Source organism: Podarcis muralis, chromosome 2 (genome assembly GCF_964188315.1).
Source record: "Podarcis muralis chromosome 2, rPodMur119.hap1.1, whole genome shotgun sequence".
Classification (NCBI taxonomy): Eukaryota; Metazoa; Chordata; class Lepidosauria; order Squamata; family Lacertidae; genus Podarcis; species Podarcis muralis.
Window position 1 is genome coordinate 88,424,622 of NC_135656.1, and position 24,389 is coordinate 88,449,010.

The 24,389-nt window shown below is 42.4% G+C and overlaps 1 long non-coding RNA gene across 1 annotated transcript; it reads left to right on the forward strand.

Annotated features, from left to right (window-relative positions):
• Positions 1 to 454: 454 nt before the first annotated feature.
• On the forward strand, positions 455 to 18,798 carry LOC114591796 (uncharacterized). The gene is made up of 3 exons (XR_003705355.2): positions 455 to 927; positions 2,888 to 2,971; positions 16,656 to 18,798. It is a non-coding gene; the product is annotated as an uncharacterized LOC114591796 (long non-coding RNA).
• The last annotated feature ends 5,591 nt before the right edge of the window (positions 18,799 to 24,389 follow it).

Genomic DNA, 24,389 nt, shown 5'->3' on the forward strand with positions numbered 1-24,389 from the left:
ACCACTGGTCCTGTTAGCTAGGGATCATGGGAGTTGTAGGCCAAAACATCTGGAGGGCCACAGGTTGGGGATGCCTCACCTAACTTCTGTTGCCTGTGATTTGAACCTCTAGGTTAGTTTACTGCAAAGCATTATGTGTGGGACTGCCTCCAAAAATGGTTTGTAAACTTCAACTGGTGTGGTATTTGGTGGCCAGGTTCCTCATGTGATCATCATCTGAGGCCTGCCTATATGTGCCCTCACCATGAGAGGCCTGGAGGGGTGTAACATGAGAATAAGCCTTTTCTGAGGTGGCTCCCCATTGGTGGCTTGCCTGGTGCCTTCATTACGTATCTTTAGGCACCATGCAAAAACATTTCTCCATTTCCAAGCCTTTGGCTTATTGATTTGTTTATTTTATTTTATTATGTATTTTGTGTTCTCATTTTAATAAATTTAATAAATACCAATTATCATCATCATCAAGCCACTCTGCCTGCCTCTGAGATCTTCCTTCTTCTTCCCTGGTCCTCTTCCATCTTCATCTTCTAGATGACTTCATGAACACCAAGCTCCAACATCGCTAACTAACTCCCTGTTGATCACCACCCATTCATATATACACTTCCTCCAGTCCCTCTAGTTCAGCTTCAGCCAATCACACTGTCTAACTGAAAATTCTATACTGCCCTCCACCAATCAAAATCTCCTTTCTCCCTTCTTCATACTGAGAATCCTGATACCAAACCTTCCTTGCATGAGTCTGTTAAGACTCCAAGCGACAGTTAAACTGATTTTTACAGGACCAGACAAATACATTACAAGACAAATGTCACAATGCATTATACAATACCCATTCAAATGAACAGGATTTCTCCATAACATCTAAAGAAGGTGGGCCGGGGAAAACAGTTAACAGCACAACCCTTAACCGTTTTCTAGTAAGAAGTAAGTTCTATTGAATTCAATGGGTTTACTTCCAGGTGAGTGGAATGATTGTAGTCAAAGCACAGAATCTAAAATTACCTAACTGCACCAATGACTGTCAGGGGCTGTAAATTTTATTGCTGTTCCAGCAAGGAAGGAGGCATGCGTAATCATTTCCATACTGTTTTTCGGGTCAAAGTTGTTCTGCCCTCTTAGGTTGTTTTTCCTCCTGCAGGCAGACAAATACAAGTATACTTGATGTATATTTGGCATTTAACGTTTGATTTGAAATATTCTTTATAATTTGGTGTTTAGACCACTGGATAGGCAACACAGGCATTTTTAAATGCCCCAAGCATGGTGCTGTTTCAAACCACACCCGCCATCAAATAATTAGACTTTATACCTTGGACATTTTTAATATAGATGTAGTTTACGATTATTACGCAGAGGATCAACTGCTGACTGTGTGCAGCTACTGTAATGTGACGGTGCCATATTTCTCTATATTTTCCTCTGTTCTATTGTAAAAACTTCAATTGCTCCATTATTGCCATATTATTTGGCACCAAGGAAGCCATTTACAACAGAGCACTATTATAGCTGTGCTAACTGAAAACCAGTTTGGACAGCTATAATTTAAAATTGATGACAACTGATTTCCAAAGCCCTTTTTTTTAGTATATCATAGGTGGGGTTTTTTTAAATTAAAAAACCCCACCAAATTATTAATCTATTAATATAACTTTACAGAATAAAAGTTGCAATGTCTCAAAATAGTGGTTTTACAAATACTTAATGAAGCTATGGAACCTACAAATTATTTTCTATGAGCCAGCTTGAATGGAGACGAGACTGGAACTTACCAGAAAGAAGAAGAATCCCCTTTCTTCCACCTCTTCTAACTGAACAAAGAGCTCTGTGTAACTCAAAAGCTTCCTTAAAGAAACAAAGTTATATGAGCTATAGCTCCACCCATCACCATAAGATGGTCACCTTTTGTAGACATTGGTGGCTTCTAACATACCTTCCCACTTTAAAAAGAGTGGCAAACCACCAGTTTCTTCTAAACATTTTAGTGTTGTTTCACACCACCCCACTCTCCAAGCGGTGTGAGATTCCAGGGGTTCCAGGTGCTTACCCAGAGTTCATGTTTCCTTGGGAATTAAGGCACAGTGGAGACTGTGATGTCTTTAGGATACAGTATATGGTTTATTTACACATATATACAACCTGAGCCTACGATGGAGGGGTTCACAGCATCAACACCCTAAAGGCTCTTGTTTCTCCCACAGCCACAGCTGGATTCAAGCTGAGATCTACCATTTCTCTGCCTTTCTGACTTTCCTGCTTGCTGCCTTGCTTCTCATTCATATAACTCCTTCCCCTCTCTACTCTAAATTCTGCCTTTATCTGTTGAGTGATGGCGGCTCCAGCCATTTGCCATCTTGCACAAGCCGTTTGATGCTTCGTTCTCTTAATAGCCCATCACCCAGGAGGCTAGCCTGACTTAATTAGCTCTTAATACTTGCTAAATCCGGGGATTAGAAGTGTCTAGCATTCATTTAAACACCCCAAGCCTTGATTAAATTCTAACACTTACTGGATCCAGGAATTTAGAAGTGTCTGGCACCCACAAACTCATGACATGTTGGATATATGAGGTTGCATGGCAGTAAAACAGCTGTAGTTAACATGATGCCCTCCAGATGTTGCTGAACTACAACTCTCAGCACACCTGGCCTCTGGCCATGCTGGCTGGTTTTCATGGAAGTTGGAGTCCAACAGCATCTGAAGGGCACCACATTGGCTGATTTAAATGCTGCCCCTTGATCATTTCCTATCCAGACAGGCTCTGAAAAAAACCATGTATGGGAAAAAGATAGCTTAGAGCCATCCCTGCAAATGGCCTACCCTTAAATTTATGTTAACCTTCAGATACATTTACTTGCACATCTAATGCAGTTTATTTCTTCACTAGTCTAGAATTCAAGGAGTAGATATGGAACCAGGAGGAACTGCTATGGGAGTGAAAGGAACCTGCCTTCGTTTAAAACCATGCCAGGTATTCACATATCATATTGCTGGACTAATTTTTTTTTACAAAAAAGTATTAACTGTTCATAGGGTGATATGAATTCTGGTTGGAGGACGGCACCTTTTCTGCCCATAAATTCCTCATATTCATAGGAACAAAGTTGTTTCCCCCCCCTTTACCAGTTCATTAGCGCCATGCATCAAAACTCTAGGACTGAAAGGTATATTGGGGGTGGAATTTTATTTTGAGAGCTATCAGCTCTTTGGAGACTCCTGTTCAAAAGTATTTTGATATAATGTTTAGGCTGTTTGTGGCTTCAGATCTGTTCATGATGAAATTCCAGGTGATGTTTCATAGGCTTGGCTTCCGGCCTCTATTAGTTCTAAAAAATATTGACATTTGATCCTTTAAATAGGTGATATGAGATGTCTGCTTTCAATGTTTTAAGACAGCATCTATGAATGTTTCTCATTTTACATCAGAACTTAGGAAAATATAGTAGAGACTTCCTACTAGATAGTCTGGCTGCAGCAAAACCTATTTTATTAGGCTGTGTACGCATTACCAGCTTACTACTGGTTTACTCCTCTCCAGTGTGTTTCCACTGCTGGTGTTTAGAGGTGGCCACAGAGCCTAGGACTTGCCAATCAGAAGGTCGGTGGTTCAAATCCCTGTGACGGGTGAGCGCCCGTTGCTCGGTCCCTGCTCCTGTCAAACTAGCAGTTCAAAAGCACAGCGTTTTAAAATGCCTTATGAAAATGACTGTGTCCAGCTTACTTGGACTGCTGCTAACTTTTGTTTTTTTTTTAATAATATTTTTTATTGCTTCTTTCCAAGGTCAGATACATCGTCCATAATTCAACAAAAGCGACTTTACAAAAAAGAAGAAAAGAAAAAAAAATCATAAAGAAGAAAAGATTCACATTTTGCAGACAATTTTTCATAATCCACTGGACTTCCTCACATCCTCCACCCCCTGCATTCTTTACCATAAATAAAAAAAAATAACAGCAAATTAATACCTTGTTTCATGCGTTTTTGTACTTTCATCTATTTGTATTTTAAATTTAGGGTACTTGTTGTGTATTCACTTTTCCATCAATCCTGAAAATATAAACATTACTCTAAAATTTAGTCCTTTCACTCTCGAAACTTAATTTCCACCATAATCAAACTTAATTACCGAAGTTTGTTTTCACCAAGCTTAGCAAATTCTCAACATTCATATAACTTATGATATTTTTGCAAATAGTCCTTAAATTTTTTCCAGTCCTCTTCCACTGCCTCTTCTCCCAGGTCCCGGATTCTGCCGGTCATTTCAGCCAGTTCCATATAGTCCATCAGTTGTGTATGCCACTCTTCCAGCGTGGGTAACTCCTGTGCCTTCCAATATTTTGCTATAAGGATTCTTGCTGCTGTAGTTGCATATAGAAAGAAGGTTCTGTCCTTCTTTAACACTCTCTGGCCCACAATGCCCAGGAGAAAGGCCTCTGGTTTCTTGTGAAAGGTATACTTAAATACCTTTTTCAACTCATTATAAATCATTTCCCAAAAAGCCTTCACCCTCGGGCATGTCCACCAGAGGTGAAAGAATGTTCCTTCAGCCTCCTTACATTTCCAACATTTATTGTCAGACAGATGATATATCTTTGCAAGTTTGACTGGGGTCATGTACCACCTGTATATCATTTTCATAATGTTTTCTTTCAGGGCAGTACATGCCGTGAATTTCATACCGGTGGTCCATAACCTTTCCCAGTCTTCAAACATAATGTTGTACCCAATGTCTTGTGCCCATTTTATCATGGCTGATTTAACCGTCTCATCCTGTGTGTTCCATTTAAGCAACAAATTATACATTCTTGAAAGCACTTTTGTCTTAGGTTCAAGTAATTCTGTCTCTAATTTCGATTTCTCCACCTGGAATCCAATTTTTTTGTCCTTTTTAAAAGTTTCTTGTATTTGGGCATAATGTAGCCAGTCTCGCACCTTGTCTTTTAATTTTTCTAGACTCTTCAACTTCCAATTGTCTCCGACTCTTTCTATTATCTCACAATATTTTGCCCAGCCACCCTCCATGTTAAGCCTTTTTGGGGCCTTAGCCTCCATTGGTGATAGCCACCTCGGAGTCTTATTTTCAAGTAAGTCTTTATATTTAATCCAGACATTAAACAAAGCTTTCCTGACAATATGGTTTTTAAACAATTTATGAGCCTTTGCCTTGTCATACCACAAATATGCATGCCACCCAAACGCATTGTTAAACCCTTCCAGATCTAGGACATCAGTGTTTTCCAATAAAAACCAATCCCTCATCCAGCAGAAGGACGCAGCTTCATAGTATAACCTTAAGTCCGGCAGGGCAAATCCCCCTCTTTCTTTTGCGTCTGTTAGTATTTTAAATTTTATCCGGGGCTTTTTGCCCTGCCAGACAAACTTCATGATGTCCTTCTGCCACTTTCCAAAACATTCCACTCTGTCCACGATCTGCAGGGTTTGAAACAAAAACAACATCTTTGGCAATACATTCATTTTCACAGCTGCAATTCTTCCCAACAAGGAAAGTTTCAATCTTGACCAAATTTCTAGATCCTTTTTAATTTCTGACCAACATTTTTCATAATTGTCTTTAAACAAATTCAAATTTTTCCCAGTCATGTTAACCCCCAGGTACTTCACCTTTTTGACCACCTTTAGTTCCATTTCCTTTTGAAACCCATCTATTTCTGAAGATGTCAAGTTTTTTGCTAAAACCTTAGTCTTTTGTTTGTTCAGCTTGAATCCCGCCACCCGACCAAACTCATAAATTAATTCTAAAGCTCTTTTTGTACTAGGTTCTGGCTCCTGTAATGTTAAAACCAGATCATCTGCAAAAGCTTTCAGCTTATATTGTTTTCCTCCGACCTGTATTCCTTCCACCAGTTGATCCTTCCTAATCAAATTCAGCAACACCTCCAGGACTGAGATGAATAACAAGGGTGATAAGGGGCACCCCTGTCGTGTCCCTTTTTCAATTTTGAACTCCTCTGTCACCACATTGTTCACTATCAATTTAGCCTTTTGTTCTGAATAGATTGCTTCAATACCATTTTGGAATGCCCTTCCCACTCCCATCACTTCCAGATTTTCCTTCATAAATTTCCAAGATATATTGTCAAAGGCCTTCTCAGCGTCTATAAAAATCAAAACTGCTTTCGTGTTCAAATTTGTCTGCAGTAACTCCAAAACATCAATAATGTTCCTGATGTTGTCAGACAAATGCCTACCAGGTAGAAAGCCCGCTTGGTCCTTATGAATTACTTCATTCAAAACCTTTTTAAATCTACTTGCCAAAATATCAGCAAAAATTTTGTAATCCACGTTTAAGAGTGAGATGGGACGGTAGTTCTTAAGTTGAGTCTTTTCAGATTCCAGTTTTGGTATCAAAGTGATGAAGGCTTCTTTCCACGATTCTGGTGCTCCCTTCCCTTCCATAATTTGATTGCATACCTCCATTAGTGGCTGAGTCAAATGCTCCTTCAATATCTTATAATATTTGGAGGTAAGTCCATCTGGGCCCGGGGATTTGCCTAATTGCATATTCTGAATGGCACTTTCAATTTCCTGTTGTGTTATTTTGTAATTCAGGGTTGTTTGTTTGTCTTGAGATAGTTTTTGCAAACCGTGACTCTTTATAAATTGGTTTATCCCAGTCTCTGCTTGAGGCCCTTGAGTAAACAGTTTTTTGAAATATCTCTGGAAACACTTTCTGATTTCTTCTGGTTTCTGAATACATTTTCCTTCAACCTCCAGATTGGTGACGAAGTTCAATTTTTGTCTCTTTTTCAGCTGCCATGCCAGCAGCTTCCCACATTTATTTGCCGGTTCGAATGATCTTTGTTTCATCTGTTTAATTTTCCATTCCACTTCTTGATTTATCAATTTCGCATATTGTGCTTGATGGAATTTTATTTCTCTTAAAACTTCTTTTGATTTTGGATTAAGTCTCAACTTTTTCTCTCCATCTCTTATCTTCTCCAAAATCTGGACTGCTGCTAACTTTTGGACAAGAGATATTCATGTTGTGCCTGTTTAACGTGACAACTACCGTAATTGTCACATACAGTATTCTAGTAGTGAATCAGTGATATAGCCAAAACAGGACTACTGAGAAGCAAGAGGCTGGTACCAGCAGAATCAGGGGGTGGGGGGAGAGTTAGGAGAAAAAACTTAAGTGGGTCACCTGCATTCCCTAAATGGAACAACCTGGACTGAGCATGCTTTGTGGCCACAGAACACAGGCTGAAGGCGGGGCAGAAAACGAGGGAGGAGGGAGGAGGAAGGAGAATGGAATGGAGTATCCTGAGAAGAGGCAAAGTTGGTGGAACCCTGAACAGGAGCACTCCACTTGCTAAGTTTACACAAAGCAGCTTCTACCTCAGGTAAAAAAAGAGGGGGAGGGGGAGTCCCTTTACTCTATTATTAACTAAAGAAATGCCCAAAAGGAACTAGAGCGAAGCTTTCCAAACTTTTCAAGTTGGTGACACGCTTTTTGGACATGGATCATTTCGCGACACAGTAAGTCAGTTTTGCATCATTTCACGACACAGTAATTCAGTTTTACTAGCAAACCGGAGGTTAAACTAACCCTTTCCAGCCCCAGGAGGAGTGTGAGGAGCGTTAGTGTAACACACCTACTACACATTGCAGCTGACACACTAATGTGTCGCGACACATAGTTTGGAAAGCTCTGAAGTAGAGGCTAAACTGGCTTGTTCATGTACCTTCGTAGTTCTGGAGAAAGGAAGACTGCCGGGGCTCAAGTTGACTTAGGGCTGCTACATCAGCCACAATAATTTATGAGCATGGTAATATCGATTTTACAATATATGAAAGCAGAACATTGATCTTCTTGCCTTCTCCCCCTTCTTGCCATCTTCCTATCCATATTTCTCCCCCCCTGGAAGTGCATTGATTTCTGAGCTCAGTGGTTGAGCCGTTGAATGAATCACAGATTTACTGTGCTGAGCTCTGCTGTGCAATTGAACACAGGGAAGGAAGTCCAATCAGGGTCTAATCAGAGATCTACTCTCCAAAAAAGCCTCCTGACTGCATCACAATTAGATTAATCAGAGCTTGAGAATATTTTCTGACCTCTGCAGCTGAAGCAGATGCAACACAGCGAAGGCTTTTTGCTTAGAAAATGAAGACCCACTGAGTTGCAACTGAGGTGAAGGGATAAATCACCCATTTTAGTCACCATTCAGCACAGAACATAATTATGCTTACCTTCTGATTAGGTCTAGGAACACAATGGCATTAAAATATGACAGTTCTATGTTGAATTTTTCCTGAGAATTCAATTATTATTCTTTTTAAAAGTAGAACCTGGATTAATGTGTTGTTTCTTTTTTATATATGCGTGAATTTCCACTTGTGATGGCCCATGTTCTGTTGACTAGCTAGAATCATTAAAGTTGGCACCAGAATGTTTTATGTTGCTTTTCCTCCAGAAGGCCTAATCACTCGCTCACTCTTGAGAACAAAACATTAAATTGGACTGCCAGTGTTGCCAGAATCCCAAAAGATGGGCACTTAATTTGCATCTAATTTAACTATTATTTGCATACTTTGATGTCAGAATGGCATTTGCTCAAACAATTATTGCTGCCTGGATATAATCCCAATTTTTCACATACAAACTCTGTCTACAGTGCCTTCTGTCCTCTCCCTCTGGATGGAATAGGCGGGAATCTGTACTACGTTATCAGATGCCAGTGACCATACACCCTCTCCACCCTAGCACCCTGAACTTTTATGGTGGGCTTTTAATGGTGAACTTCTTTTGGGAGCTAATCTTTACTCCAAAGCAGTGTGTAAATGTAGGGTGGAGTCTTTGTGTATCTGAAGGGCATCTGATCCAGTGGATGGCTCCACAAATAGTAGAGGGGAGGTCATTTTTACTGATTCCCTGCTCCCCTGCAGCTCCCACAAACCCAAACATTGGCTCCAAAGAGTTGGAGCACCCTCCACTGTTGTATCTCCAACATTAGGAAGTTGATTAAAGATAAAAAAGGTAAAGGTAAAGGACCCCTGACAGTTAAGTCCAGTCGCAGACAACTCTGCGGTTGCAGCGCTCATCTCACTTTACTGGCCAAAGGAGCCGGCGTTTGTCCGCACACAGTTTTTCTGGGTCATGTGGCCAGCATGACTAAGCCGCTTCTGGCGAAACCAGAGCAGTGTACAGAAATGCCATTTACCTTCCCGCCAGAGTGGTACCTATTTATCTACTTGCACTTTTTGGTGTGCTTTCGAACTGCTAGGTTGGCAGGAGCTGGGAACAAGCAACGGGAGCTCACCCCGTCGCAGGGATTCGAACCGCCGACCTTCTGACTGGCAAGCCCAAGAGGCTCAGTGGTTTAGACCACAGCGCCACCCGTGTCCCGGATTAAAGATACTGAGCCTCAAAGCAAGGCCTATTATGAGTACCTTAGTGTGTAGGTAGGTTCAAAGCTAAGGTCTCATTGTCTGGAACTCCTTTTAGCAGGTGCTTTGATGAAGGGTGAGCCCAAGCCATTCTGCTGCCTGAGGTGGAACTACCAAAATCAGCCGCCTGAGTTGGTCACCTCACTCTGCCTACTGGCAGGGCCAGCCCAAGGCAGGTCCAAAATGCATCTTCCTAGGAAAAGCAGCTGCAGTTTGAAAGCTCAGAATACGAACCAGCTGATAGTAAAGAGCATTCTCTGTATTCTAGGAACACCCCTTAACACACATTACTCATTACAAACAGAAAACGGTTAAAAGCTCAGGGAGGATGAGGATTAATACAGATCTGTTTTTGTCCTCCCATAGCTTCACTCCTCAGGACTGGAAAGCTACTTATCGGCTCCAAACAGAAATCAACACCCTTGCGAGGTTTGGCAGGAAGTCCGCTTTTAAAAACCGTTTACAGTAGGAGATTTCCCTTTGTGTGGAAACTGCTAGAGGATTCGAGGGAGAGGAATGCAGCCAGGCTCAGATGCAGAATTGTTTGTGCTCAGTGGATAGGAAAAGTGAATGAGTGCGGATGGGTCGGGGGAGGACTGTAACACGGCCAGAGAGCCTGTAAGAAGAAAGAGCTGTTTGGCATCTGGCTTCCTGAAGCTCGGCTGCCTCTCTCTCTCCTCTCTCGCCTTGTCTGCCATATCAAATAGCTTTTTGAATGCAACGTTCAGTGAACCAAAATACATTTCAAGATCTTATGTGGGGGAGCCTTGCCCCGAATTGAAGTAAGTGGTGGAACTCCCATTAATTTCAAAGCAAGGTAGAAGGAAGGGGAAGAGGCCTTTTGTCATCGTCCCCCACATTTTTGCCTTTGTTTCCCCCCTCCTCCTCCATGCTCTGAAAATCATGGCTCATATCCATCTCTGGTGGTACTTGAATAACTGCTCTGCTGTGATCTGCATCACAAAAGTGCCTTTAAAAGCAAGTCAAGCGAGCAACACAGCGCTTGTCAGGGCTCCATTGCTCCCTCTCCCACTTTGATTTCTCCTCCCTCGGGACCAACTGCAAATCCGCCAGGCATCCAGATTTTGTTTGACAGAACACGGAAGCGTTGGAAACAGAAACGTGTGGCGTCTTTGCAGCGGGAAACTATGGGTGTTTTCATTTGCCATGTGCTCATGAGACACACAGGGTGGGTAGGTGGGCGGAGGGGGGCCGAATAGTCAGTTGTTAAATTCTATAGGTATCTAGAGAACTATGTTTTCAGGGGACGAATCCAAATTTCCAAGAATGTACAGGTCATAGGACTGGTGAAAGTAAAAGTAGGCAAGGCCAGCAAATGCTTCCCTCTAGTTCAGGCGTGCCCATTTCCATGAGTGGACCGCTGACTCACTTGATTTCGCAGGGCATACCTGAAGGGTGTTGGGCACCAGAGCTGCTGTGTAAGGGGAAAGGGAACCTTCACCATTAGGTCCAGTCGTGGCTGACTCTGGGGTTGCGGCGCTCATCTCGCTTTATTGGCCAAGGGAGCTGGCGTATAGCTTCCAGGTCATGTGGCCAGCATGACTAAGCCGCTTCTGGCAAACCAGAGCAATGCACAGAAACGCCGTTTACCTTCCCGCTGGAGCGGTACCTATTTATTGCACTTTGACGTACTTTCGAACTGCTAGGTGGGCAGGAGCAGGGACTGAGCAACGGGAGCTCACCCCGTTGCGGGGATTCGAACTGCTGACCTTCTGATCAGCAAGTCCTAGACTCTGTGGTTTAACCCACAGCGCCACCCGCGTCCCTGTGTAGGTACAGGTATACTGAAGTGCTGATTTGGGGCTATCACATCAGTCACTACGTCTTGCTGTATTCTGCTGAATCATAAGGCAAATTCAACACATTCTGCAACATGCTCTAACCTTGTGAAAAGAAACAGGCCATCGGGCTGGACTGGCTGCTTTTAATCCAGGTGACCCGTTTGCATCCTGTGATTGACCAATGTTTCCTTCTGCTTAGTACTCTCTGCCCAGTTTCCCACCCACCCACCTGCTTGCTACCTCCGTAAACCATGGTGGTACCTGATGGCACTGCCTCCAGAATGAGAGCTGATTTTTTGGTGAGAGAATGGAAGAATATCCTTCTATATGTGTTGTCCTAAAACCACTTTTGTGTGGATCCAAGGTAAATAATCATAGCTCCAGTTTCTTAGCAGACAAGGAAGAAGAAGCATTATAGAGGATTTAACCACTTCCCTAACAATGGCAACAAAGAGTAAAGGGGAATTCATGTTTATACAATATTTCAAATAAGGGCAGAGACTTCCATGAAGTTGTGGATACGGCAGTAGAAAGGTCCTATGATGGGCCAGAGGCTGATAAAATCCTGCCATGCTCTGTAGCTGCATGGAGGGCATCAGGTTCAGTTAATAATAATTTGGAATTATAAATTAATTATGGTTGGAATTTAGTGAGCAGATCTTTTTTCGTAATTAGTCAAACTTAGTTTTTTACCAGCGATTCAGCACAATGCGTGTCTGTATCTATCTTCCCCCATAGAAATGCTAGAATACAGTACAATAACAGGTTGGAAAATCTGCCCTCTCCAAAGAGGAAAAGAATAAATCAAGACAAATTTTATACCAGGATAAAAATTATTTATAACATTTTGAACATCAGGTTGAACTGAGAGGTAGCTAACTAAACAGACTTTACTGGGAAAATGGGAGAGAGAGGGGAAAAAACAGTATCCTGTTAATAATGCTGCCATGCCCAGCGTGCAGGAAGTGATTGATGGTTATTGGCACAACACATGTTAATTAAACAGATGAGTCCTATGAATTCCTTAATATTTCCTGTTGCAAGGCCAGGAAATTGTTAAAAATTTCATATTTTGTGCTGATAGCACCCATAAAGACCATATTGATGGGAGAGTCTCTCTATATAAACTAGGAAAAATTACACTGTGAATAATGCCCTGGTTTCATTCATCCAGTATATTTCTCTGGGGAGTTTCCTTCTATTCGCAACAAGGCTCCTTCAGTATTAAACTGGAAAGGTTGAATTCAGAGTTCTGTGTTGAGGAAATTTTTGAGCACGTTCACTGCCCGCTAATAAGCCACTCTCTTATTACTCATGCGACTGTTGGCTTTGTCAGGTAATCAAAACCTTACAACATTGTTGAAAACTTCCTACATACAGCACTGAAAAATGAGCGTGGGTTAAGTGCATTTTTAGATGCTGAGTGAAGATAAAATGAGATTGGCAGACCGTAAGAGCAGCACTCAAGGCCTATTAAAACCCTTCATGCAAAGTTCTTGATTCTTAACTTAAGAGCTTGTTGGAATTATATTTGTTAATCCTATGTATACATGGTTAAAGGGGTTATATGATAGCAATCAAACCTAAACTTTCCAACCATGGCTGCACCCAGACAAAACACTTTTTGAGTCAAGAATGAAGTGATGGCAAATGCTTCTATATATAGTGAAGTACAGTGGTACCTTGGTTTATGAACTTAATCCGTTCCAGAAGTCCGTTCATAAACCAAAGCATTCTTAAACCAAGGCGTGCTTTCCCATAGCAGCAGGGGGCTCAATTTACAAATGGAACACACTCAACAGGAAGCGGAACATGTTCTTATTTAGTTCACAAACTAAAACACCTACTTCCGGGTTTGCAGAGTTCTTAATCCAAGTTGTTCATAAACTAAGCTGTTCTTAAACCAAGGTACCACTGTAGCTGTAGCAGCAGTAATAATAATAATAATAATAATAATAATAATAATAATAATAATAACAATATTTATACCCCGCCCATCTGGCTGGGTTTCCCCAGCCACTCTGGGTGGCTTCCAATAAAATATTAAAAATACAATAAATCATCAAACATTAAAAACTTCCTTAAACAGGGCTGCCTCCAGATGTCTTCTAAGAGTCAGATAGTTGTTTATTTCCTTGACATCTGATGGGAGGGCGTAAAATCTGTTTTACAAAAGGAACCCAAACAGAATTGTCTTAAAGAAAGCATGTCATGTGTCTCACAAGACTTGCCCCACTTTGAACATTCAGATAAGGGCAGTGTGGCGTTGCTCATGATATCTGAATTGTATAGATTTGCATGCTAAGAGATATATGATAAAATGTTATGTAGCTAAGGAGATATTTATAAGGTGTAAGGTAAGGAGTGAAAGCAAGTGGGGGAGAGGGGGTGGAATGAAGGAGTGTGTCATGTGTTGATTTCTTGAGGGTGGAGTGTGACTGTTAGAAGAGGGGTGCGAGAGGAAAGGGGAGAGTTGGATTTCGGGAGGGAGGAGACGGGGGCAGGGGGCTGGTGTGGGTGCCGAGAAGCAGGGAATAGGACAAGATTAGGATTTGCATTTGTATTAGGAATAGATTTATGAACACATGTCATGACATAGATTATAAAAAAAGGTTTGTTCATTCAAACTACTGTACTTTTTTGTGTATAAGATGAGGGGTTTTTTTACGATAAAAAGTAGTTAAAAATTGGGGGCGTCTTATACACGGGTCTCCTGCCAACCTAGCAGTTCGAAAGCACGTCATGTGCAAGTAGATAAATAGGGACCGCTCTGGCAGGAAGGTAAACGGCGTTTCCATGTGCTGCTCTGGTTTCGCCAGAAGTGGCTTAGTCATGCTGGCCACATGACCCGGAAGCTGTCTGCAGACAAACGCCGGCTCCCTCGGCATATAGAGCAAGATGAGCGCTCAACCCCAGAGTCGGTCACGACTGGACCTAATGGTCAGGGGTACCTTTACCTTTACCTATACATGGGTAGTGGTGAGGGGTGTATTGTTTCCTGCCATGAGCAGTCAATTGTCACTGGCGTTAGTGCGGGAGATTGGTGACTGCGTCAATGGCTGTTGTAGATTGGTCTGTGCTGCGGTAATTGGGCAGGTGATTGGCGGCTGCTTGTGACGAGCGGGAGATTGGAGGCTGCGTCAATAGCTGCTGTCTATTGGGCGCTGCTGCAGCAATTGGACAGGTGATTAGCGGCTGCTTGTGGTGAGCAGAAATAGAGGAAATGGAGACTTCTGTGTTGCGTTCGATCGGAAGCGTTGGCCAGTCGGGTGAGCCTTTTTTGGCACACCCCCCAAAAGCTCAACAACTGTGGGCAACCTTTCCCAAGGAAAAGCTCAACAACTATTTTTGAGTCCCCCTAAATAGTCTTATACACAGGGGTGTGTTATACACAGAAAAATACAGTATGTCTCGTATTTGGCCAAGCTATCAAGGATGTGACAAAAATTAGTCGGAGACAGTAGTGCCTATATGGTGGCAGCAGAATGCTGGTAGTTAAAAAGATGGCTTGAGGTGCTAGGAGCCCAGAGGTGGAAACCCTATAAAGCAAAGGGGGGCGGGGGAGAGGAAGCCAGGTGGGCTGAGAGAATCTTTACTAAGCCAAAGGGATTGGTGATTTGAATTCAAGTCCCCTCTTGCTCTAAGTGGTGGGCTTGGGTGAAGGGTTGCAGCGCTGCAGTGGTGTGGTAGAGAAATGTCAGAAGCCACTTCCTTCCATCATGCAGATGGGTCTGGAATGTGAACCGAATTTTCCATGCGAGCACCTAATTACATAGATGCCCAGTTTGGGTGCTTCCCCCTGTCAATAAGCAGGCCTCCACTTGAGGGCCCAGCTCAAACTACAGGCTTCCATGTCACCATCACATTATTACAGCACCACTTGCAGCCAGATGTATAAACTAGGCCACGCCCGTGTGTGTTGACATGGACCTGCATGGACTGAAACTGTCTCAGACACAGCTGTGCTCAAACACAGAAGACTAGAGCAATGTGCATAAGCTTTAGTCTCTTGACGTTGTATCTATAATAATAATAATAATAATAATAATAATAATAATAATAATAATAATTTATTATTTACATCCCACCCATCTGGCTGGGTTACTAGTGCTTATGCAGGACCAGCCCAACCAGGAAGCAGGGTGAAGCATCTGCTGCAGGTGGTGGAAGCCCCTGAAGTGGTCTCTCCGTGGGCACCCCTTTGCCTATGGCATCGGCGGAGAAGCAGTGCCAGCATCGGAGCTGATTTCTGATGAGATCTCATGAGATCTTGGCTGGAAATCGCTGTCGATACTGGCACCGTGTCTCTGGTGGCAGTGCTGGCAGAGGCATGTGGTGCCAGCAACTGTGGGTGGCACAGTGGTGGTGCCAGCGGCAGAGCAGGGTGGCACCTAGCACTGCACGGTTTTTGCTTCATATGTAGATTGCAAACTAAGATGGTCCAGAAAAACACAAAACATATTTTGTTTGCAAAATCTTTCTGTGCAAAGGTATAATGCATCATAAATGGCTTAAAGTAAAAACTTATGAGCTGCTTCCTGCCCCCGCTTGTATATGAATCTAAATTTGGATCCCAATAAAAAGGGATCTTAATCAAAGCTGTCTTGCACAGTTTTTCTCTTGACTTTACTGCAGGCACAGGCAAACTCGGCCCTCCAGATGTTTTGAATCTACAACTCCCATCATCCCTGACCACTGGTCCTGTTAGCTAGGGATGATGGGAGTTGTCAAACATCTGGAGGGCCGAGTTTGCCTGTGCCTGCTTTACTGCTTCAAGAAAGCTCCTGTGCTAGAATGTAATCACAGTACAGTGGTACCTTGGGTTACATACGCTTCAGGTTACAGACGCTTCAGGTTCCAGACTCCGCTAACCCAGAAATATTACCTCAGGTTAAGAACTTTGCTTCAGGATGAGAACAGAAATCGTGCTCTGGCGGCGCAGCGGCAGCAGGAGGCCCCATTAGCTAAAGTGGTGCTTCAGGTTAAGAACAGTTTCAGGTTAAGAACAGACCTCCAGAACAAATTAAGTGCTTAACCTGAGGTACCACTGTAATCTGGAAACTCTAACGGAAACTATGTGGCACCCTCATTAATACTGCCAAGGCTGCAGCCTCCTACATGATTGGATGGAACCATTAGTCATCAAGTTTTATGCACATTTCCTCAACATTAAATTTCTTTCATTCTTTATTACAGCCTTGTGCTATCCATCCGATGAAAACCCTTTCAACCATGAAAGGCCAAGTGTCTCAGGCCTCAGGGTTATGATAAGAACTATCACACAGAACGTAGCTAGGATTGTAAATAAGGCAGCACACACTGCCATTTTCACTGTCCATTAAAGGTTCCTTTGAATTTGTTCTTGAAGTACTGCAGCTGAGTACCAGAAAGGCAAGTGAGAAAGTAAGTGGTATATTAATTTGTTGTTGCTGTTTAATCCATAGCAGTGACCAGAGGAGAAATGACTGCTGAGAGGAGTGCAAAGAGAAGAAACGCCATGGTGCATTACAGCAGCACAACCAGATGCCTTCATCTGCCCCAGCTGCAACAAAACATGTCTCTCCTGTATCTGTCTCTACAGCCACAGCAGGCACTGTAAATCTCCAGTGGTTTAGCTTCATCCCCAAAGGCGCACTCCTGTGTTGTCTCCTGAAGCAAATGGATGCCAACCCTATTGTTAATATAAGACTTTGAGACCTGTATTGAAACCAGGCCGAACCATTTATGAGTCTGTCTGGAAAATATTATAACTACCAACAACAAGAAGAAAAGTGAACCAGGACAAATGCAAACTATTTTCTCTTAAGAGGCCACATCAGAATCCACACACAGTGCAATAGGTGAACGTCATTAAATACCCAAGGGTCCACAATTGACACTCCTCAAATATTAGAGTCACACTCCTTCAGTGCAGTTCATAGCTGTCAACTTTTCCCTTTTCTTGTGAGGAATCCTATTTGGAATAAGGGAATTTCCCTTAAAAAAAGGGAAATGTTGACGGCTATGGTACAGTGCACTAACAACTTAGTTTCCTCAAAATAATCTGATGGCCTGGGGCTGACAAAGGGAATCAACAGCTAGGAGCTAGTGATAGTTAGGAGTGTGTATAATTTGTCTTGTATCACCCAGGTTCTTCTCAAAATCAGTTGTGGCTGGGGCCCATTGGAGCAGAAGTCAAGAAGGCCAATAGTAAGCTGAACCACAGGCAGTGACCGGCAGAACCACCCCTGACTGGCAGACTGAGATTGGTGGAGTAGAGCCCCATTTGCCCTTATGAACCAGCCTCCATTGCTCAAAACACTCTATCAATCTACCTATTTTTTGGTGGGGCTACATTAAGTCGCCCTGGAATAAGAATGATTGTCCACCACCATTTTTGTGCAAATGACAGACTCCATTTCCTGTTTACTATTTAAATCTAATGTTTCCAGAGCAATTCATTTGCAAACTGTGTTTGCAATAGAGATGCACCTCACATTTAATCACAATAAACATAAATGATACAAAGCCAACTAGGAGCCTTCTGAAAGCTGGGAGATCATTTCTTAACAAACCATCTTAATATTTAAAAGGTACCTTTAAAAGGTAAAGGTAAAGGACCCCTGGATGGTTAAGTCCAATCAAAGGCGACTATGGGGTTGCGGGGCTCATCTTGCTTTCAGGCCGAGGGAGCCGGTGTTTGTCCACAGACAGCTTTCCAGGTCATCTAGCCAGCATGACTAAACCACTTCTGGCACAACAGAACACCATGATGGGAACCAGAGTGCACGGAAACGCTGTTTACCTTTCCGCCGCAGCGGTACCTATTTATCTACTTGCACTGGCGTGCTTTCAAACTGCTAGGTTGGTAGGAGCTGGGACAGAGCAACGGGAGCTTTACCTTTATCTTAATATTTAAAAGTGATAGAGTATGCAAGACAACCAAGGTAATGGAGGTTTTTTTAAAAACTTGAAAGCCATGTATATATGAAAAGGGAATAATATGATCCATGTGTCAATAAGATCAAAGAGATGTCTGAAAAAGTGTGTGCGTGTAGGGAATAAATATTTTTTTTGCTGCAATCATATGTACTTTTGCAGAGATCAAGCCCCACTGAACTCTGAACCCTCATAAAACATTCACATCGCCAGAAAGCACTTATAGGATAATTTGGTGTGAAAAAAACTGTCAGTTTGAGGACACAAACGCACCTTCATTTTTCCAGCATGGCATGTCCTTTTGCTTTTGGCTCTATAAATGGGAGAAAGGTGGGATATACATTTTTGATGGGGGACAGATGGAAATAAACCTGGGATAAAGACTAAGATTGGGGTCGGGGCAGTAAATGAGGGATTGAGGAGGAAGTCCCATCCTCTCATCTGATTCCAAATCCTGTCCTGGCATTCATAGAGCACGTTAGCATTGCTAATGTGTAAACTGTGCCTTTCCGAGCTTAGTAAGAAAAGACCCCCAGCTCAGCTGCTTCCCTTCATGTGACAAGATTACCCTTCTTTCTTATCTTTTGAGCAGTACATGATACTGTAAATTGAAGAGAATGCTTGCCTGAAGAAGTTGCATCCAAGGGTGTAATAACAGTCCATCGTCTTTACAAAAAGTGGAAAGTGTGGGTGGTTTAGGGAGGGGGGCGGGGAGAGATCCAGAGTCTGCCAAATCACATGACCCAAAATCTTTGAAGCAGATGGAAGATGCCTGTAATGCCCAGCTGGAAAGCGTTTTGAGTAGTTGAGAAAAAACTGACTCATATATTTCCTCTACATTCTCTTAGTAGGTTTTATTTAAAAACTTTGGCATGCATTGCTTGTAAGGCTGTGTGTGCTCTGCTGCTAAACCTTTCTCTTTGACCACAAGAAACCCCTTTTCCCCCCTGAACCTGGTTGTTAAATATGAATACGCTTTAAGTACGTTATCATTTTTGTGCACATGGGTGTTCTGATTAAAACCGGTAATGTGGCTAAGCTGGTATGTGTGCTATGATTTTAATTTTGTGAATTCCAGCAGTTCTTTTATCAAGTATTTGTACAGTTTTACTGAGGTAAGTCATAGGAAGATAATATGCACGTATGCTGCATCTTTGGATAATTTATTGCAGATTGTGTGCTTCTGAAACAGTTGTGCAAAGTAACATTGCGAAAACCAGATGCTGCTAATGCAGCCACGTATCCTTTGGAACTTTTCTGTGGTGGAAGAGACTGAATGATACTTGGGTTATATCTCTTTAATCTAATTAATTGACAAACTTTGGATACCAGCCTTCACACACTGGTTTTCAGGGTGGTTTAAAAACCAGCTTTCTGTATAGACTCAAGACAACACAACAAATTCACAATGAAACCAAAAGCAAAACAAAAATAGGAACCTAACAAATTGGATGAGGAGAGCCTCACTCGGACAGAAAGCTCTTCCAAGCAGTGTGGTGGCAATTGAGAAGGTCTTATTTCTAGTGCAGACCAACAAGGGTCTGCAAATAAGTTGTAGGGCTGTATCAGCTGATCTTAAGATTACAGGGAAGCTCATTTAAAAATGTTGTGGATAAAAATGGAAACCATATTTGCAGGTGTTAGCATAGTGCAAGTTCAGACAGTTGGTGGCCTACATTGCACTCATTTCTATAGAATGCAATTCACTCGATTGGCATCAAGGTATCCTCACTGGTATACAGCGAGGAAGAAGCAGGCCAGTCTGATTGTGGCAGCTATCACCTAGAGACAATGTCATTGGACAGCAACCATTGGCCACAGAGTGGGCAAGGTCTCAAAGATGCCATGGGAGCACAGCTTTGGAAGACATAAGAGGATGTTAGGAACACATTAAAGTAGAAGGTAGAGAATGAGGTGAAAGCAAGGAATAGAAGGTGAAGGAGACAAGTGAATGAAACAGCGAGAAGACAAGAGTAGAGAAGAAGAAAGAAGCCTGGCTCTGACTGGTTCCAGCTGAGGGGAAGGAAAGGAATGGGAGGAGAGGAAAGGAGAGTTGGAAGGAGTAGGCCATTAAGATGGAAAGCATGCAGGGCTGGAACAAAGGCAAAAGAGAGAAGGAGACTGTTGGGGCTAAGGCAGAAGAAGGTCAAGAGACAAGGGGGGAAGCATGGTGGAGTGACCACAACCAGCATGGGTGGGAAAAACTTCCCAACAAAATGCAATTATCTGAGGGTGTTGTACATCTCAGCCTCTTTCTTCCGTCAAGAACCTGCTTGGTGATTTTGATGTTTTACTGTGGTTTTCTAATTTGTTGGAAGCCGCCCAAAGTGGCTGGGGCAACCCAGTTAGATGGGTGGCAGATAAATAGTAAATTATTATTATTATTATTATTATTATTATTATTATTATTATTATTATTATTTAACTGCCATCTCCTCAGGGTTTTTTAAATTAGGAAATTAAGTGGGTAGTAGTGAAGATAATAGAGATTATAGCCCTTCACTCACCCCCAAGTTCTCATGCTATACTATAGGGAACCAAACCTAAGCATATGTAAATGAAAGAGTTGCATATTCCTACCTTATTTACCATGCATTTCCTACCCCTGCTCCTCTGTTGTTTTCCTGTGTCAGATTTTAGATGGTAAGGCCCTTGAAGCAGGCGCCTATTTTCATTCTCAGTGCTGCCCCATGCATTGGCGGTGCTGTATACATACAACAGAGATGTTATTAGTGGTACTTCATCTAGGATATCATATCCCTGTTAATGCCCTGTAGAGAAGAAATCATCCAATTATTTGCATCAGTGTGTGAAATGCAGCTCCCTGACTTTCCAAGAAAGCCGCCTTACTTCCTTGGTTCTACCACCACTTTGGCTCCTTCCCATTACTATCCCCATGCTCGGTGTGGGTTTTCCTCATTAGCCTCACAAACTTTCTGCTTCTGTCATAGTGATCACACTGATGGATAACGTTCCTCGACTAACTCTTCCCTCCAAATGGTTAATGAATATCCAGTGTGAGAATAGTTCCGTTGGGGGTGGATGACAGGCAGCTAGCTTGTTTTCACTCGTTCTGTAAATCCAGTGGCCCATTATTTTTGTTTGCTATATCATCTCATAGATATATGAATGTAAGGCTGTCATCACACAGAAGAAGAAGAGTTTGGATTTGATATCCCGCTTTATCACTACCGGAAGGAGTCTCAAAGCGGCTAACATTCCCCTTTCCCTTCCTCCCCCAACAAACACTCTGTGAGGTGAGTGGGGCTTAGAGACTTCAGAGAAGTGTGACTGGCCCAAGGTCACCCAGCAGCTGCATGTGGAGGAGCGGGGAATCGAACCCGGTTCACCAGATTACGAGTCCACCACTCTTAACCACTACACCACAAAAAATTCACACCTCTCCACTCTGGCTTGGAGTGGCTACGTCCATGAGCTCTCCGGGCTGCTATTCTGGGCGGCCAGGTGAGGCACACAGGCTTATCTTGGTGCCTTGGCGGAGGAATGGAAGGGACATGTTTGTGTGTGCCAGTACAGCTCCTTGCCAAGGGCACAAGGGAGCCTAGGTATGTCTCTGGTTGAAAATGACTGCGGGCATGAAGAATAGGAGGGGATGGTGGCTTCATAATGAGGCAGAGGGTGAAAAGGGTGCTTGGTATTTGGAATGTATGGGAGGAAAAAGATGCAGGAGGTTAGCAGGAGTTGGTTTGTGTGCAGGGGGTGCACAAAATGAAGGGATGAAAGTGAATACCTGGGTGCATAGCAGGGCTGCAAAACAGAAGAGAGAAGAGACTTCAGAAGTGGGGTTGGGGTGGTGAAAAGCAAGCTTGGTAGCTGCATGGGGTGGGAAGGGGAAATTCTAGGGGGTTAATGTGGTTGGAATGGCAGTGGAGTGAGTGGGGGCGCAGCCCCTAGCGTATTTATAAAAATGAAAGATAAACATTCATGTGCTGTCACATAAAATTAAATACAACTTGCATTCTGCAGACATATTGTTCCTAGATGGCACTTGGAATGGAATGGGGGAAGTTCTATAAACAAACCACGCACATGCAGACATAAAACGTTTGTACCAAATTTGTATTAATTGAAAACCAGTGTGGATTCTCCCACCTCTCCCACCCCATTCTGGCAGTGTCAGAAAGCTAGATGTTGCCAAAACAATACAAAACAAATTTGAATGAACCATCTGTTATGATTGCTCATATGTCTTTTGTGGTTTGGGGTGGAGAAGGGAGACCAAATTGGGACAGCTTTTTATAGGAATCGAAACAGACACAATGAGCACAAAAAGTCCCTGCTATTGATACACAATGTAGTCTGATTTTATGCAAAGACTTTTAAACAACACTGAAGGATTTGCATCATTTCCCCTAAGTAAAAATGGAGAATGTATTCTCAAATAATGCTCACAATCTAGCTAAGAATGTTTGTGACTAATGTAACTTTTGGCACTCTTATGACCACTGGCCCACGTGGAACGTGACTCATGATTTTTTTAAAAAATATGATTTTTATTCAGTACACAAATATATTTTTCTGGTCAAAAGGTTGACTGACGTCCCTGTTGATTAGTTCTTTGTATTTTAATGTTACCACAAATCTGGGAAAGAAGGATATGAAATTGAGGTTTAGGCCTGGTTTTGGCACTGAAACTGCTTTGGTCGCCCTGCTTTTGGTCTCCTTTGTTGGGAGAGAGATAGGGGAAATATATCCATGTTCATTCTCCTTGACCTGTCAGTGGCTTTCGATACCATCAACCACAGTATCCTTCTGGAGTGGCTGTCTGAGTTGGGAATAGGTGGCACTGCTTTGCAGTGGTTCCGGTCCTACTTGGATGGTTGTGATGCTTGGGGAGTTCATTTCAGCCCCATCAAGCCTTCCCTGTGCTGTTCCTCATGTCTCCATTTTATTTCCCATGCTATTTAACATCTACATGAAACTGCTGAGTGGGGTCATCAGGAGTTTTGGAGTATGGTGTCAGCAATGTGCTGATGACAAACAACTCTACTTTCCCTTTACATCTGCAGGTGAGGCGGTGGATGTGCTGGACTGTTGTCTTGCTTCAGAAATAGAGTGGATGAGAGCCAACAAACTGAAGCTCAATCCAGATAAGACCAAAGCATTATTAGTGGGTGGTTATCCAGATAAATGGGAGGTTGCCTGCTCTTGATGGAAGCTGCTATGTAGCTTGACAGTGCGTCTGGATCCTTTGTTGTCGCTTGAGGCTCAATGCACCTGTTGTGACGTGCACACAGTTTTATCTGCGAAACCTCTGTTGCTATTGAAATCTCTGTACACCTGGATCTTTGTCCTGTTTGCAGAGCAGGACCTTTGGGCACTGCTAAGGAGTCTGTATTACATTTGTTGTTATAGGATGATTATAGCATTGTATACACACTGCTCTTTTGAGTTTCTTTATTTCTTTCTTTGTTTTTTCTGCAAAGCCACTGTTAGGGCCTATCCACACTTTTGTTCAATGATTTCAAGTGATTTTAAGTCACATCACCTGAGATGGGGTTGTTGTTGTTGTTGTTTTGTCCCATCACTTTCCCCAAGAAAACCTACTGTTTACTGCTGAATTGGAAGAAATGTCATTTATATTTTCTGCAGATTGACGTTTGTTCCAATTCAGTATATGGCAGGTTTTCCAAGGGAAAGCACTGAGAGAGAGAGAAGAAACACTCCCAGACAACTAACTTGAAATTACAGAAAAACCAAAAGTGTGGATGGCCCATGCTTTTGATCCGTTTTGTGTTTTAATTATTATTTAGAAGTTGTTGTATTGTATGGTTTTATTCTGTAAACTGCTCTGCGATATTTCATGAAGAGCAGTATATAAATGAAACCACCACCACAACAATATGGAAGTAATAAAAGCTTCCCCTTCATAAGTATTTTATTTATATGCAAATGCATGGATATTTAGCCTATTAAAGCTCACACAATTAGTTAGCTGAAATTTCTTTAATCAGGTAACAGATGTGCATTTATTAAATTATTTCAAGTTCTTTCTTCAGTTCCGTCAGTCTATAATTTAGCTCACATCTCTGCCATGTTAAAGCAACAATGGGGAACTTGTGGCTCTCTAGACGTTTCTGAACTACGCTCTCATCTTCCCTCACTATTGGCCATTATGACTGGGGCTGATAGGAGGTGAAGTATTAATACAACTTTGGGACTTTGGTTCTTGAGAACAATGCCATTTTAAAATATCTTGTTCCTATGTCGGTCAGAGCAGAAACCAACTTATTTTATGA